The sequence below is a fragment of the Mirounga angustirostris genome, unplaced genomic scaffold, assembly GCF_029215605.1.
Source record: "Mirounga angustirostris isolate CCGP_5_RB_7025 unplaced genomic scaffold, mMirAng1.0.hap1 SCAF_14, whole genome shotgun sequence".
Lineage (NCBI taxonomy): Eukaryota > Metazoa > Chordata > Mammalia > Carnivora > Phocidae > Mirounga > Mirounga angustirostris.
In genome coordinates, this window is record NW_026991722.1 from 45,280,969 (window position 1) to 45,297,995 (window position 17,027).

Here is a 17,027-nt window from a genome sequence, read left to right on the forward strand (position 1 = left end):
CTCTCCATCTATGAAAGAAAGCAACCATGCGCCATTACTGGTGCTACTTTATTAATATCGCATCCTCCTACTTTCCCTGATGAGTCCTTTTAAAAGTTACAAGGCAGGGTTTGCCACTGACTGCCGACTATAGCAGGAGAGAAACTGGATGCAAATTCTGTGGCAGAGCAGGTTCCAGACAGTCCTCCATGTACAGCGCGGGGGCTTCCCCTGGTGGAGCCATTTTCGCGACGCCCTATTTCCCTGCTCGCCTGCATCCTCAGAGTTTTTAATTTTGGCAGCTTTCCCTTTGATGGAAGAAAGCTGGAAGTAACTCCAGCTCATTTTCCTTGAGTCGTCAGTGTCACTCCATACATCATCAAGCAGTGGAGATCGTGGATCACGGGGATCCTCCCCCTCCAAGGCAGCTGGAGAAGTACATAAGGCGGGCTAATGCTTAAACTCAAGCCTCCTCAGCTAGCTTGGCACTTCCCCTTAATAGTGAAACATATCTTTGACAGTCCACAAAAGTCTCCCTTCTGGGCCTTCTTTGTCTAAACTTAATATTTCCTGTATTAAGTCTTCTAACAATTGTCGTGAGGAAGGTTGAACGCTAAAGAATTCAGAATCAATTAAGACTCCTCCAGGAAATCAAAACCTTCTGTTAAGCTGTAAAATGCTCTGGGATGAATTGGTGTCACCTGATAATATTGCACCAGAGTATGTATTGTAAAGCCTGATACTCAAGGCCAAGTGTCTCTTTCTACAAAAGCTACAATCCCCTCACCACATGAAGTGTATCAGCGCTAGAAGAATAGAAATAATGAGTGATTATACACCACCTTAAGTGATGGTTCTTTTACTAATATTGATAGAAAAGACTCTTCCTCCTTGTGGCCACCTCCACGGCTCTTAGGAACAGATACTGCAGTGGCGATGAGAAGGCTGGAATGTCCTGCGGTCCGTCGTGAGTGTCTCATAGTGGGGTTCTTTTCTTAAAGTATAATTCCGAGATTAGTAGCTACAGATTAAGGTAACTGCAGGATCCCAGGCAGTCTGAGACCAGGGGGACTCCCAGTGGCTGAACACAAGGTCAAAGTCTTGATGGGTAGTCACAATACCTAGGTCCCAGGGAATGAGAAAACATTTACCTTTAAATCAATGAGTGAGCAGAACCAAGAACTTTTCACAGAAAAATAAAAATTTGCCATCAGAATGCCCAATGAGCCATAAAGTTATGCTAAAAAGACAGAGGCCCAGTTTATGCATCCTTCCCGACCTAAAAGTTCCACAAGAGACAATTGGAGGGACAGTGATGAGACAGGTAATGCAATTCAGAGTCTTCCCAGATTTAAGAATTCTGATATATGAACAGAATGTCATGAGAAAAAGCACCTGAATTTCAAAAAGGATAGTCAGCACTTCTTCTTTCATCAGTCGTTAATCGTTGCCTTTGTGTTCTTTTTTAACATGGCGTTTAGAGATGGGACCTCCAGGCTTCCTCCACAGACTAGACTGAAGAACATGAGACATGTATTAATAGCCCAGAGGCTGTGATTGCTAAGCGCTTGTGCATGTTTCCTGTGCTGAGGTCCTTCATTAGCCTGGCTTGACTTGTTTTTTTTGGGGGGGGGGGCTGCTTTTTCTTTAATGGGCCAGACCTCATTTTTATTCCTACTTCTGGGAAGGACTGTTTGGCTCATGTGAAACTTTTCTGGGCTTTGTTAATGGGGCAGGCATGTTGCTTGGGCCGGTATGTAATTTTGGTAGTATATAGGTGGTTAATTCCATTGCCAGGGACGTTGAGCTCTCTACATGGTCAGTTTGCTGTGTGCTCACTTGCTGCATATACATAGAGCTCACTGCAGAAATACCTACTCTCAACGCAGCATGCAAGCTGTTAGCAATCTTCTTTACATTACCTGAGGCCCACTCCATCACCCCTTTCACTTAATATGATAGATTGCAGGACGTAATATAGAAAAATGTAGTGTGTGTGGCATATAAACTCACAGTGCATATCGGATTTAATATGCAATGCACAGAAGCCACTCTATAATACATAGTCAAAAAGGCTGCAAGCTGTTGTATTGATGCTGTGCCCAGTTCAGGAGAATAAGGCAAGTTTCCATTGCCAGAAAAGAGCATAGTATTCAATTTCTCATCCAGTATAGAGTATAAATAAAACATGGTGTACGGTAATACCAAACTGCATGAAATGATTTCCCTTAGTACATAAACTTATAGCACCCCAGTCTTTGCTTCAAGTTGAATTTTCCCAGTTCTCTCGGATGGCAATAGGGAATTATCTGACCTTCTGCAGCAAGAACTTCCCACTTAACAGATTCTAGGGCTCCGCTGGGCCTCACGCTAATGGACAGCCATTAACCATGTTGGAGCTCCTCAGAATTCCCTGGAGCTTTGCAAGCTGAGCTCCTGGATCTCTCCAGAGTCAGAAGCTGACAGGCAGCTGTCAGTCAATTGGAAATTTCTTAACGCTATACCCTGTAGCAAATAAAAGTGCTCTGTATTTATAATGAGAAAAGATGATTGTGCCGACACTAATATGATTTAATAAAAACATTAACCCAGTAGATGTAGTCTAGTTATCTCCGTATAAATGCCTATGTATTACGTAGTCCCTCTTATTTCTAGAGAGCTATTGATTAAGTTTCTCTGCCGTTCTTGAGCACGGTCAGAAAATTCTGCCTTTACAACCATACCTTCAGAAGAGTAGCTGTCAGCTATAGGAGTCCCCAATTTCTGTGAAAGTGTGAAAATGAGATGACCGAAGAAGATACTTTCTAAAGCAAATCTTAAATTATATTAACGTTACTGCTTTCATAGGGTTACATGGTCTAAAGGGACAAAAGAGGACTAACACCAGAGACTTCGGAGATGAGTCTCATCTTGGTTTTTCCTTCAGTGGGTAACTTACTGTAGCTTTATTTGTCTCCGTCTCTCCATGAGTGTGGTTTCGTAAGCTGACGCCTACTCTGCATGATCCATTGGTTCAGGTCTGGGTGCTACTTAAGAGTGGGAATGCAGTGGTTTGTCGAGAAGGGAAACAGGCAGGGGTACTTTCCTTTAGGCTTCTGCAGAGATGTGAGTCAATCATTCTTTTGAGAACAGCTCTCAAGCTGATGCACAACTGGTTGTGAAGTCATGGTTAAGAGGGAATTTTAAGTGACTACTGCTATTACTCTTTAATCTCGGTGATTAGAGTACAATGTATTTTACCTCTCATATCACGAACCTTTTGTCATTGCTGACTGTAAAATAGAGGAAATAGATATCAACTGGGAGCAAAGGAATTAAGAACTGTCCTCGCAAATCTGGGACTTTCACTGACAGAACAGATAAAGGACATAAATGAGTAGGAGATCCTGATTGTTATTCTGACTTGTTGCTGATAACACCGGCCAACAGATCTGCTTAATTAAAGCCGTGGCCTTTTTATGGTCAATTCTTTGATTCTAAATGTTTTTAATCTAAAATACGTTCAGACTTAGAGAATGCTGTAAGGGTAGTGCAAAAAATTCCTGAATATTCTTCACTCAAATTACTATAATTTTTTTCCATATTTGCTTTCTGATTCTCTCCTTATATATTATTATTATTAAGTATTCATCTGAGAGTAAGTTGCAGACATAAAGGGCCTTTTCTCCTAGATACTTTTTTTTTTTAAGATTTTATTTATTTATTTGAGAGAGAGAAAGAGAGCGAGCACCAGCAGTGGGGAGAGGGAGAGGGAGAAGCACACTCCCCGCTGAGCAGGGAGCCCGATGCAGGGCTCGATCTCAGGACCCTGGGATCATGACCTGAGCCGAAGGCAGACGCTTAACCGACTGAGCCACCCAGGAGCCCTCTCAGATACTTTTTACGTGCGTATAGAAAAGGACATCTTACATAAATGCAGTATAATTATCAAAATCAAGAAAATAACATTAATAAAATGATCTAATCTATAGACCTTGCAAATTTTTTCAACTGTCCTAATAAAAATGTCTTTATAGCAAAGAGAAAAAAAATTCTATGCCAGTATCGAATCTAGGATCAGACGTGGCATTAAGTGATCATGTCTCTTTAGCCTGTTTTAATCTAGAATAGTTCCTTACTCGTTCTTCATCTTTCATGGTCTTGTCCCTTGAGTAGCATGTCCCTTAATCTGGGGGACATGTTTCTCCATCATTAGCCAAATGCCTCTTAAGTGAAATTTCCAAAGGAAACGTTTGGAGGAAGTTCCCATTTTTCTTAGGGCAGGTGATTCTGTCCAAGTCTGGTGTGGAAAAGTATTGAAACCAGAGAAGGAACAGTACAAGCCACAGTATAAAATAGCAATAGGTTGCCCACGGAATTATCTTCATAATTGGGTCTGAGCTAGTTCCTGCCACATACTCTCCCCCACCGCCCTTCAAAGCACTGCATTGAATCTGGTATTGTGTCAACACAATAGGCAAAATGAGCTCCTGAGCATGGGTACCTGAGCTTAGAATTTGGTATGGAAATGCATAACTCACAAATGAAGGGCCATGCATATGTGTTTTTGGTTTCTTGCATCACCTTTCATTATCTTAAGACTGAAAAGTTAATAACCCAATGTGTAATCATGCCATTATCAGTTTACATTGTAGTAAAGCCCATTCGAATGATGATTACATATGTTAATGAGTGTCGTTATAATGCACTACACAGTACATTACCTTCAATAAATATAATTGTTTATGCACTTTAATGAGGGTATATAATGCCCCAAAAGTAATGGTATTGACTGAATTGTGATTTATTGCTCTAAAACTTTGCCATTAGGAGAGGAAATCTTACAAAACCTTTTATGTTTACCTAACTTTCTTTCGCCCCCTAAAAGCTGCCACTCATCTCTCCCTCCCCCGGTTACAAGAAGAAAATAGCTCCAAGACGCTTCACAATGTTCCCTGTCAATGCTTTTCTCAACCTGAAGAAGCAGGAGGTGGGTTCATTTAAAGGGTTTAATGAAGATCATTATGTTTACCCCTTAGTAAGGTTTAATGCATTATCTGGCAACAAAACTGATGCCACGTCAGAATTTTGGCTCCAAATCAAATAACAAGGAATAAAAAACATTGTTTGTTAAACTACACACTAGGAATAGAAAATAAGGCCAGGGATAGCATTTGGCCCAGCGTCCTGCAGCAGGCCAGGGAAGGGACAGAGCATGATTAAATTGTCTTTGAATGTACAGACCTCCAGCTGGGGACAAAGAGAGGGTGGGTGGACCCCACATAGTTAATTCTAATTCCAAGAGCTTCTTTCCTCCTCTCCTCGGAATCTTTCTCTAAGGGAAAATTTAGTCTCATCTTGACAATGAAGCTGAAAAAATCCTTATATCTGATAAATAAGAAATCCATAAAACCTAGTTACTGTGTATGATGGGTACTTTGTTTTTCAAACTAATATAGGTAATAAACATAAGAGCTGGAGTCTCCAAATGGGCTTCACATTGCCATACATTTTGGTTATAGTAGCCTTCGTGTTTCTAAGCAGACGGACATCCTGTAGCTAATGTCCTCTGCAAAGATTTCATTAATTAGAGTGCTAGGAATTACTCGCTAATATGTACAGACACTAAAGTCACTGCTCCTAGGCTGAACCTGAACCAAAACTCACTTATGCCAGTCATCATTCCCTTCTCTCCACCCAAGGAATAGAATCTCACTTGGAGCATTATCTGGTCTCTGGTTTTAGTGTGTATATTACCCAGCTAATTTCCAGCCTAGCTACTATCTGGTTCTTACCCAGAATGTGCATCTGAACAGTAATTGGGGAGTGACCCATCACTCTCTGTTATCACATCCTTCAGCCTACGGACGGCACAGACTTCCTATGAACAGCCAGCTTGTAGGAGGAACTTGCCCCTGAAATCACGGCGAATGGAACTCTGTTGCCTTTGGAAGCAAATTTGCATAGAAGGTCTCCTGGTTTGTTTGTTTGTTTTTTCCATCTCCACAGCATACTATCTGAAAGGATTTTCAGGAGTCTTTATGAATAAATAAAACTGCACAACTTAAAGAAAAAGATTAATTCATCTAGATACTCTAAATGCCCTGTAGAAATGACAACAGGGGATCAGTACTGGCATCTTAAAAGGATTTTTTGAACAATAGCAGTTTCTTAAAACAGATTCCCAGGATGGAAGGTAATCACTTGAGAAACTTGCCAAGGTTTACGATAGTGTTCCAAGTAGTTTGAAAGTCAGTCATTTTGAAAAAAAAAAAAAAAATTGACATTGAGATGCAATCTGTGGTAAGAACTAATTAATTTTTTTTTGCTCCTAAGAATAATTTATTATTTACACTTCTTATTATATATGTATTTTAGCTTCATTAGTCTGCAATGCTGGAAAAAATTATACCTTCAAGTCCTTTTTATCAAATTAATGGTGCAATTTCATAGTGACACATTCCACATTCATTTAACCAAGTACAGTAAAAATGCATTTAAATTAGATTAGTGTGATGTAATAAGGATTCCAGTGTAGGGGGTGATATTTTAGCTGAAGAGAAACACCCAGATTGAGTTGAAAGCAACTTTGAGATAGCGCTTCAAAATTGATTTTGGCACTGGTTAAGTGAAAATATCGGTGGTGATGACTCTAGTCTAACGCCCTCTGCCTACCTATTGTTACGCTTTACCATGACGAGGGAGAAAAGCCTCAAAGACTTAACACAGCCCTGCAGCAGAACACTTACACTTTGCTCAGCCAAAGGCTCTGGGAGTAACTTGTCCAACGCTTCCGGATTGTGACAGATTTGCACATGATACAGATAAAAACTGCATGTGTCATTTTTGTCAATTAGTTTATCATTGTGGATCATTAAACGCACCACCGTACCCATCAAGTATTATGTTGCTCTGGATGCTACACCTCACTTGCAACGATTAGGAAGGGGTTGTAACTTGTAATATCGCCCATGCTACATTTCCACGTTAAATGTTGTGGTGTCCACATCTGAGGATGTTCCCTCTTAACCATACATCATAAAATTGTGTGTGTTTCTATAGATATGTCCATGCCATCATGTTGCAAGGCCCTAGAAAGCTCTGAAATGGCTGAAATGTGAGTTTAACACAGGATGTAATAGAAAATAGTGCTTCAGGAATACTTCCAAGATGTTGGGCCTTTTTGGGGATTAAGTGACATACTACACATAAAAGCACCTGGCATATAAAAGTCGTGTATGGTGTCAGCTAAATTGGAATCTGAATCCATAAGAGTGGAAGGTTTTTTACAGAAACTATAGAGCAAGCACTAAGATAGAGACAAGGGTGGTGGTGCTCTGTAAAATATATCCAGTAAGTTTTATTGTTTGTTTATCATAGGCAATTCTACTAATGGACATATTTTTAGAAGTTAGGAGAAAGCAGTGAGGGGTACAAAGTGGACAGTTGATGGTGGTCCACAGCTGCCTGGGTCCACTGAATGAGTTGCTGGAGCATGCTGGTCCTGAATGGGTTTCTCTGAACCTTGGCAATGGGGTGAGGAGGGAGAAATTGAGCAGAAAACAGACCATAATCCTCTCTTGGCCATGCCACACCAGATAACCAGCCAACTTTGTTTATACTCACCCACTCAAAAAGAAGGATCTATAATGAGTTCTCAGGAAAGAAATGAAAGTTAAAGAAATGAGGAGTGATATGAAGCAGACTTAAAAAGGAGGTTTCCATGGGGCACCTGGGTGGCTCAGTCAGTTGAGCATCCAATGCTTGGTTTTGGCTCAAGTCATCAATTCAGGGTCCTGGGATTGAACCCCGCATCAGGCTCCACACTCAGTGCAGTCTGCTTGAGATTCTTTCCCCTTCCCTTTCCCTCCCTCTCTGTTTCTCCTCCTGCTCTCTCTCTCTCTCTCTCAAATAAATAAATACAATGATTTTAAAAAGGAGGTTTCCAGTTTGGGGGGGTTGGGGGCAAAGGGACCAAAAATAGTGTAGATTTCAGAAGGCAGAAAAGAACAGTGATGTTAGAAGAACTTAAATCATGACCAGTAATTAGTTTGCCAATTACTTGGAAATGTAATGGGTTGGCAACTCCCTGGGAAATCTGAGGCCGGGTAGACAACCAATCTGAATAACTGACATGAAAGTATTTCTGGTCAGCCAGGATGATATAGACTGGCCATTTACAGCTGTCAAATCATCTCAAGAACTGCCAGTCTGTTACTTAACTGCTTTCAGAGGGTCCAGTGAACCCTGTCTCTGGTGGCAGGATTCAGTGATAAGATGACCCTAGTCCGCAGTCATTAAGTGCCTCTGGTCCCTGGACTTGAAATCAACATTAAAAAATTAAAAAAAAAAAAAAAGGTGAAGCTAAAAATTCCTTTGTGTTCAATTTTACATCTCTCTTTTAAAAAAACCTACTTTATAAATAATCAGACAAAAATTGACATTTTTTAAGTATATCATTTTATAAATTTTAACAAACGTATAGATTTTACTACCATTGGGACACAGAACAGGATACAGAACAGTTCCTTGTCCTCCCAGAACTTCTTGCTCTCCCTTTATAGTCACCCTCTCCCTCATCCCAACCTCCAGCAACCACTGATATATGGTCCATGTCTATGGTTTTATCTTGTTAAAAACACCACCTAAATGTAACCATCAAGTATGCAACACTTGAAACTGGCTTCCTTTACAGAATAATGTTTTGAGATTTATCCAAGTTGCTGAATATATCAAAAGTTTGTTTCTTTTTATTACCGAGCAGTATTTCATTATATGGATGTACCACAGTTTATCTATTCAACTACTGAAGAACATGGGGTTGGTTCTCGTTTTTGGCAATTAGAATAGAGCTATTATAAACATTCACGAACAGATTGTTTCAAGAGTAGACATGTTCATTTTTACAGCGTGGATATTCAAAATGAAATTGATGGATTATAGGTTAAGAGCATGTTTAAACTGCCAAACCATTTCCACAGTGCTATATCATTTTGCATTTCTAGCAGCAATAGAGAAGAGCTCTGTTGTGTCACAGGGTCAGTATTTTTTATTTTAGTCATCTTAATAAATGTGTAGTAGTATCTCACCATGGCTTAAATTTCCATTTCTCTAGTGACTAATGTTGAGCATCTTTTCATGTGCTTACTTTCCATCCTTATATCCTCATGGATGAAGGGTCTGTTCCAATGTTTCACCCATGTTTAATTTTTTTTCTTATTTGTTTTAAGAGTTTTAAAAAAAAATATATATATATTCTGGATACAAGTCCTTTGTCAGATCTGTGATTCAGAAATACTTTCTTCCAGTATGTAGCTTGCCATTTCATTCTCTTGACATTGATATTCACAGATCAAATGTTTTTAAATTTATGATTTTTTTCTTTTATGGATTGTGTTCTTGGTGTCATGTGTAAGATTTCCTTGCTTAATCCAAATCAGGATGATTTCCTTCTATATTGTATTCTAGATATTTATAGTTTATGCTTTATGTTTAGATCTGTGATCCATTTTGAAGTAATTTTTGAATAAGATGTGAGGTTTAGGTTGACGTTTGTTTTTTAGCATATGGATGTACGAATTACTGTTCATTACTGGATTGTCTTGCAGCTGGTGCATGAGAGAATGAGAGAACGGAAATAAGAGAAGAAATAGCCATACAAAGTGGAGAATTTCTGCACTCTCTGATTATTAGGAGTTCTCTTCCTTACTCCTACAACCAGAGCTAGAGGCTTTCTCATGGACCTCACTCTCTGCTCTGGGTGTTCACTTCTGGTGTCAGCTGCTTTTAGTTTAGGCTGAGAGATACTGGGGAGGAATAGATGGTGAATGTGCCACTGGTCCAAAGGTACTGCAAGTCTGGTACTCTTTCCTGATTAGCCTGCTGCTATTTACTCCTCAGGGACCCCAATGTAAGCTCTGTGCATTTAGTTCAGGTTTTATAGCTGTGGGAGAGATGGGTTTAGTGTGCTTATTGCATCTTACCTGGAACTCTCTCATCTTTCTTTTATTGCCTCTGTCTAGTACATTTATATCTTCCACTCCAACTCCCTTCTTCACCACCCCACCCTCAAAACTTACCATTAAAATTCAAGTTGGGTTGTTCCATATTATTTCATCTGTCTGAGAGGTTGATATTTCCTCAAGAGAGATTAGGTCAGGGGCGCCTGGGTGGCTCAGTTAGTTAAGCGACTGCCTTCGGCTCAGGTCATGATCCTGGAGTCCCTGGATCGAGTCCCGCATCGGGCTCCCTGCTCAGCAGGGAGCCTGCTTCTCCCTCTGAACCTCCCCCCTCTCATGTGCTCTCTGTCTCTCTCATTCTCTCTGTCTTAAATAAATAAATAAATAAATAAATAAATAAATAAATAAATAAATAAAATCTAAAAAAAAAAGAGAGATTAGGTCATTTGACTCATTATTTTATTCATAGGCTTTGACCTGCACCCCCCCTCCCAAAAAATTAAGCATTATTTTAGGTTTGCAACCTCATGGCAAATGTTAGCCTTTAGTGCACAGGATGAGGAAGTGCAGTAGGTAAACAGCAGTCAACTTGTGAGCATGGTGCCTTAAATCTTTAGCAAACATTTCCTACAACTTTTATCAAAATTAGGATGCAGTCAGAGTCTTGAGTCCTGGTTGGACTAATATTCCACTGAGCATTAACTTTTATGGAAAGATTATATTCACTTCTTTGCACCTTGATATTTTCTTCTTTATGTCAACTCCAGTGATTTAACTATCTAAAGTAAAGATGATTTCAACTTTACTTTATCATAGGAAGGATTCTATGGTAGTCCAATTGCCTTCTTTGCTCTTACAGACAGTTTGCTTCCCCACTATCATAAAAAGGTGAGACCTTGGCAGGGCTTCCAAAATCTGGGGCTCCAATTCATTCACCTCTGCTTCCCCCAGCTCCTGCCCATGACCACTGATGTTGTATCTCCCTGTTGTGTCTTTTGCTTAGATTTATACAGCCAACAGTTATTGTTGACTGACTTGTAACATAGACAATAAAAGCTTAATGAAAGGGAGTAAATACTCAGCTATTTGTTTTACCTCCTGTTTTTCTTCTGTTTAAAACCAAAAGCTTTTTTAAAAAAAAACATGGAAGAAAACACAGTGACTTGATCTTGGGTTGCTAAAAAATATGATTTCCTATTTTTTATCAAGTTCTAAGATCCAATACTAATTCTCTCTGTTGTGGATTTGATTGGTCTAAATATGCTGATGGAAAGACACTGATAAGTAGGAGTCAAAGAAGACCAACATTTGGGAACTTGAGGGTCTGGAACCAAAGACAGCTCACAAGAGGGCAGTGAGAACACAGGTGTTCTGATTCTAGGAAGGAACAGTCTTGGATGCAAGAGACTCCCTCAGGTAAAATGAAGAAGTTAATTCTTGGCCCTATATTCAGGACTATATTCCTTCCATGCTAGCTCTTACTGGCATTTTTGTTTAATCTATTGATCATTTCCTACCAGGGTCTAAAATGATAAGGGAATTAAAGCTCTTTTTTCTCTACCACAGCCTGCCCTGCACTCAGGACACTAGCACAGTAAAGACTTGGCAAAGTTCTTTGGAGATCACAAAGGTCATTATCTAGGCTGAGTTTAAATTTAATATTCAAAATACGTAAAAATTTACTATTGTGACTACTCTTCTGAGACTTGATTTCTCCCTGTGGTTCTGGGGGAAAATATCCTGGTAGTTTTGCCCCAGTGAAATGTCAGAGCGGATGCCTAAAATAACACATTAACTTTTGAAGTTTTAAGATGTCTTTGCTCTGATCCTAGAGAAATGACTACATATCTCTATGCTTCAATTCTTTCATGTACACAAAGGGCAGATGCTGCTCACTTGCCCTACATGATTGTTACAGAGAAAACTATTTAAATGATTCTGAAATACTTTATAAGTACAAAGTACTGGAAAATGCCAATTAATGGCAATATAGTTCCACATATACAAGGAAAAATATTGGTATAAAAGATAAAGGAATCTTGGGGCACCTGGGTGGCTCAGTTGTTGGGCGTCTGCCTTTGGCTCGGGTCATGATCTCAGGGTCCTGGGATTGAGCCCTGCATCGGGCTCCTTGCTCAGCGGGAAGCCTGCTTCTCCCTCTCCCACTCCCCCTGCTTGTTTTCCTGCTCTCACTGTGTCTCTTTCTGTTAAATAAATAAATAAAATCTTTTAAAAAAAAAGATAAAAGAACCTAATAGTCCTAGAAAAGATAGAGGAAAAATTCTAAAATATTCATAGCCTGAAGCTAAAGATTTTCCCTGGAACAGAGCAAAAGAAAATTAAAATACCAGCTACTTTCAGTTTCTGCTTAGGATGTAGACAGTTGGAAAGAACAACATTCATGCCCTTAGGAACAACAGCAGAAAAAGGGTGGACACACCACTTCAAGTTAACAACTTTTTTTTTTAACCCATAAGGGAACTGAGGTCATGTGGCAAGCAACTAGCCAAAACCTAAGAAGATACAGTTTTCCTTCAGAGTAAGACCAGACCTGAGCACTTGTTTACCTGAGGCAGATGTAGCCAAACAGAAGTAGAAAAAATTCATCAAGAATTGTTAATGAGTTGGTAGAGATTGAGTGGGCGGTGATAGACTATGTAGCTCCTTGGGACAACAGGTATTGGGATAATTTGCACCAACTTTTAGGTTCTTCTCTATGTACCTTACCAGGCACTTGGAAAAAAGGACTGGAGGGAGTCCCCAACCCATCCCTTGTGGTGTAAATTTGAGGGAAGGAGCAGTAGCTGCTATGAGAGGGACACAGAACTCTGCCCATACCCCCAGTTCTTACCCCTATATGGAAACATAAGGTTTAAATTGCAGGGAGAAAAACAACACACACTACCACCCTTAGAACACTGGAGAAAACCCATTGTAGCTAAGAGAGGTAAACATAAAAATTACTCTTTCCCCCTGGGAGGAGGGACAGGATTATGTGCTGGGACTACAACTGGGGGAGGGCCAGAGAAAAAGCCACACCTGTGACCCAGACAATTCTGCCTAAGACTGCAGCTTAATTAGCTCAACAGAGAATGCCCTCCTTGCCCTCCACCATCAGACTAACAACCTTCAAATACAAGTAATAATGAAGTATACTGCTGGGATAGTAGCAAGAGCATGGAGAGATATCCTCTCAGAAGTGCAGCACAAAGCAAAGACCAGAGCTGAGGATGGAGCAGATAGTTGAAACATTTCTGAAAATATTGTCCCCACATTAAATGCAAGGTATCAATAGAAATATTTGAAGCCTATGGCACACTGAGGGTAATCAAGGAAACCCCAAGGTCCCAAACCAGCTCAATTCCTAACTAGACTGACTCAGTCTCCCACACTAAAAGCCACACACACACACACACACACACACACACACACAATGCCCATCTTTAGGCAAACAAAGAAACAAATAAGCAAAAGACAAAAACAACAACAACCCACCAAAATCAAAATAAAAAAAACTACTTCATTTCAACCTTTTTTGTCTTACACAAGATATTAGGCTTTTAACAAAAACTTATGAAAATCATTGCATATGAAAAAGCAAGGGAAAAGTAAAAGACACAACACATTACTAAGACACAGAGCAATTGACAGAACCAGACTCAGATATGATATAAAAGTTGAAATTATAAGACAGGGAAATTTAAATAACTATGATTAATATATTGAAGGCTAAAATGGAAAAATTAGAACAAAATGCAAGATAAAATGGAATTTTATTTATTTATTTATTTATTTATTTATTTATTTTTAAAGATTTTATTTATTTATTTGACAGAGAAAGACACAGCGAGAGAGGGAACACAAGCAGGGAGGAGTGGGAGAGGGAGAAGCAGGCTCCCCGCCGAGCAGGGAGCCCGATGCGGGACTCGATCCAGGGACTCCAGAATCATGACCTGAGCCGAAGGCAGTCGCTTAACCAACTGAGCCACCCAGGCGCCCGATAAAATGGAATTTTAGCAGAAAGATGGAAACTATAAGAAAGAGTCAAATGGAATTCCCAGGAATAAAAAAAATAGTAACAGAGATAAAGAATGCTTTAAATGGACTTATTAGTAGACTCACATAGCCAAAGAGAGAATCAGTGAACTTGAAGATAGGTCAGTAGAAATGACCCAAACTGAAAGACAAAGAATTAAAAGAATAATGACTTAGAATTTATTATTATTTATAACAGAAAATAGAGCACAGATGAAAAATGTTAAAGAACTTCAAGCAGGATAAGAAAATTACACACCTAGGTATTTCATATTTAAGCATCTGAAAACAAGAAATTTTGAAGACAGCCAGAGCGGGGCGGGGGCGGGGGGAAAGAGACATTACATGCTGAGGAATGACAGATAAGAATTACAGCAGACTTCTTGTAAAAAATTATGAAAGTCAATTTACAATGAAGTGATGTCTTTAAAGTGCTGAAATTAAAAAAAAAGTCAATCTAGAGTTCTATACTCAGACCAAATATCTTTCAAAAATAAATAGAAATACTTTCCCAGAAAAACAAAAACAGAAAGAATTAATTTCCTGCATACTCTGCAAGAAAGATTAAAGGATATTCTTCAGGCAAAAGGAATGATAGCAGGCAGACATTTGGATCTGTATGAAGGAATGAAGAGTGCCAGAAATGACTGAGAGTAAAAATAAAATTCATTTTAATTACCATTAATTACTCTAAAAGTTAAATGAACGTCTAAAACCAAAAAAAAAAAAAAAAAAAAAGCAATGTATTTTGTGTTTATATATATAAAAGCAAAATAAATAACAATGATAACAAAAGCACAGAGTTTGGGAAGGCAGAACTAGGAATATAATGTTAGAAGATCCATGCACTAATGTAAAGCATTGTAAGTATTATTTGAGAGTAAACACTAATTAAATAAATTAAAGATGCACATTTTATTTATTTATTTATTTAAAGATGCATATTTCACTTTATTTTTTTAAAGATTTAATTATTTATTTTAGAGAGAGAGAGAAAGTGTGAGTGGGGGGTGGCAGAGGGAGAGGGAGAGAGAGAATCTCAAGCAGACTCCCTGCTGAGTACAGAGCCCTATGTGGGCTCAATCCCAGGACACTGAGATCATGACCTGAGCTGAAATCAAGAGTCAGATGTCTAACCATCTGAACTACCCAGGCACCCCTAAAGATGCATATTTTAAATCCTAGAGCAACTTCTAGACATTTCTAGAGGTATAAACAATAAGTCAATAGTGGAAATAAAATGTAATCACAAGAAATCCTCAGTTAAACAAAAGAAGGAAAAAAAGAAAGACCACATGGAAAAAATAGAAATCAGATAACAAAGTGGTCAATTTTAATATAAACATATCAACAATTACATAAATGTTAGTCTAAAAAACCACTAAAAGACAGACTGATCGATTTTAAAAGCAAAATCCAACTGGACATTCTCTATACAAGAAACTCACTTTAAATATGTAGACATGGATTGGTTAAAAGTAAAAATGCAAGCAAATATACTATGCAAACTCAAATCAAAAGAAAAGTGTTATTGCTAATTAGTGCCAGATAATGTAGACTTCAGATCAAAAAATATTATCAGGGATAAATGAAGGGTATTCTGTAAAAATAAAGGGATAAATTACCCAAGAAGACATAAAATCCTAAGTGTGCATACGTCACAAAAAATTTCAAAATACATTTTAAAAAACCTAATAGATCTAAAAAGAAAAATAGAAAAATCCATAAGTAGTTGATAAAAAAAAAAAGTAGACTGAAAAACAAGTTAAGGATGTAGAAGACCTGAACGATATTATCAACCAACTTGATCTGATATTTATAGAACAGTCCACCAACAACAGAAAAATTCACATTCCTTTCAATTGGAATATTCACTAATATAGACTATATTTTGGTCACAAAACAGACTTTAACACATTTAAAAGAGTAGAAGTCATGGAAATTATGTTTTGTAAATTATTATGTACATTTTTGAATTATGTTTTCAGAAATCAGTAACAGAAAGATACCAGAAAATACCCAAGTATTTCAAAACAAACAACATACTTTTATTTTTTTAATTTTTTTTAAAAAGATTTTATTTACTTATTTGAGAGAGAGAGAATGAGAGACAGAGAGCACGAGAGGGAAGAGGGAAGAGGGCAGAGGGGGAAGCAGACCCCCCGCCGAGCAGGGAGCCCGATGTGGGACTCGATCCCGGGACTCCAGGATCATGACCTGAGCTGAAGGCAGTCGCTTAACCAACTGAGCCACCCAGGCGCCCAAAACAAACAACATACTTTTAAATAACTTAAAAGCCAAAGCAAAAATTAAATATATGTTGAGCTGAGTAAAAATAAAAATGCAAAATTTCAAAATTTGTGAATTATAGCTAAAGCAGTTTTGAGATCACGATTTATAGAGTTAAATGCTTATGTAAGAAAATAAGCAAGGTCTCAAATCAACTGATTTTTGACAAAGGTGTAAAGACAATTTAAAGAAAAAAGATAGCTTTTTCAACAAATGTACTGGAGCAATTGGGTGTCCATACGCAAAAAGGTGAACCTTAGCCCTCACACTTCATGCAAAAATTAACTCAAAAAATATCATAATCTAGATATAAAACATAAAACCCTCAAATTTTTGGAATAAATCATAAGAAAAGCTGTGTGATCTTGGTTGGGTAAAAAGTTATTAGATAAGATGCCAAAAACCTGAGCCAGAAGAGGAAAATTAATAAATTGGACTTTATAGTTTAAAATTGTTATTATGCAAAGGATCACATTAAGAAAATGAAAATGCATGCCAGAAACTGATATTTCTTTTTCCAAATCATGCATCTCACAAAAGACTTGTATCCAGAATATATTTTTATAAACTCTTAAAAGTCAAGAAGAAAACATATAACCCAATAACACTGGGCAAAAGATTTAAAAACTTGCCTCCAAAAAAAAAATAATAAAATAAAATAAATATAAATATAAGTAAAAACTTGCCTCCAAAAGATAGACAATGGCAAATAAGCACATCAAAAAAAAAAAAAAAATCTCAACATCATTAGTCACTAGAGACATGCAAATTAAAACCACAATGAGC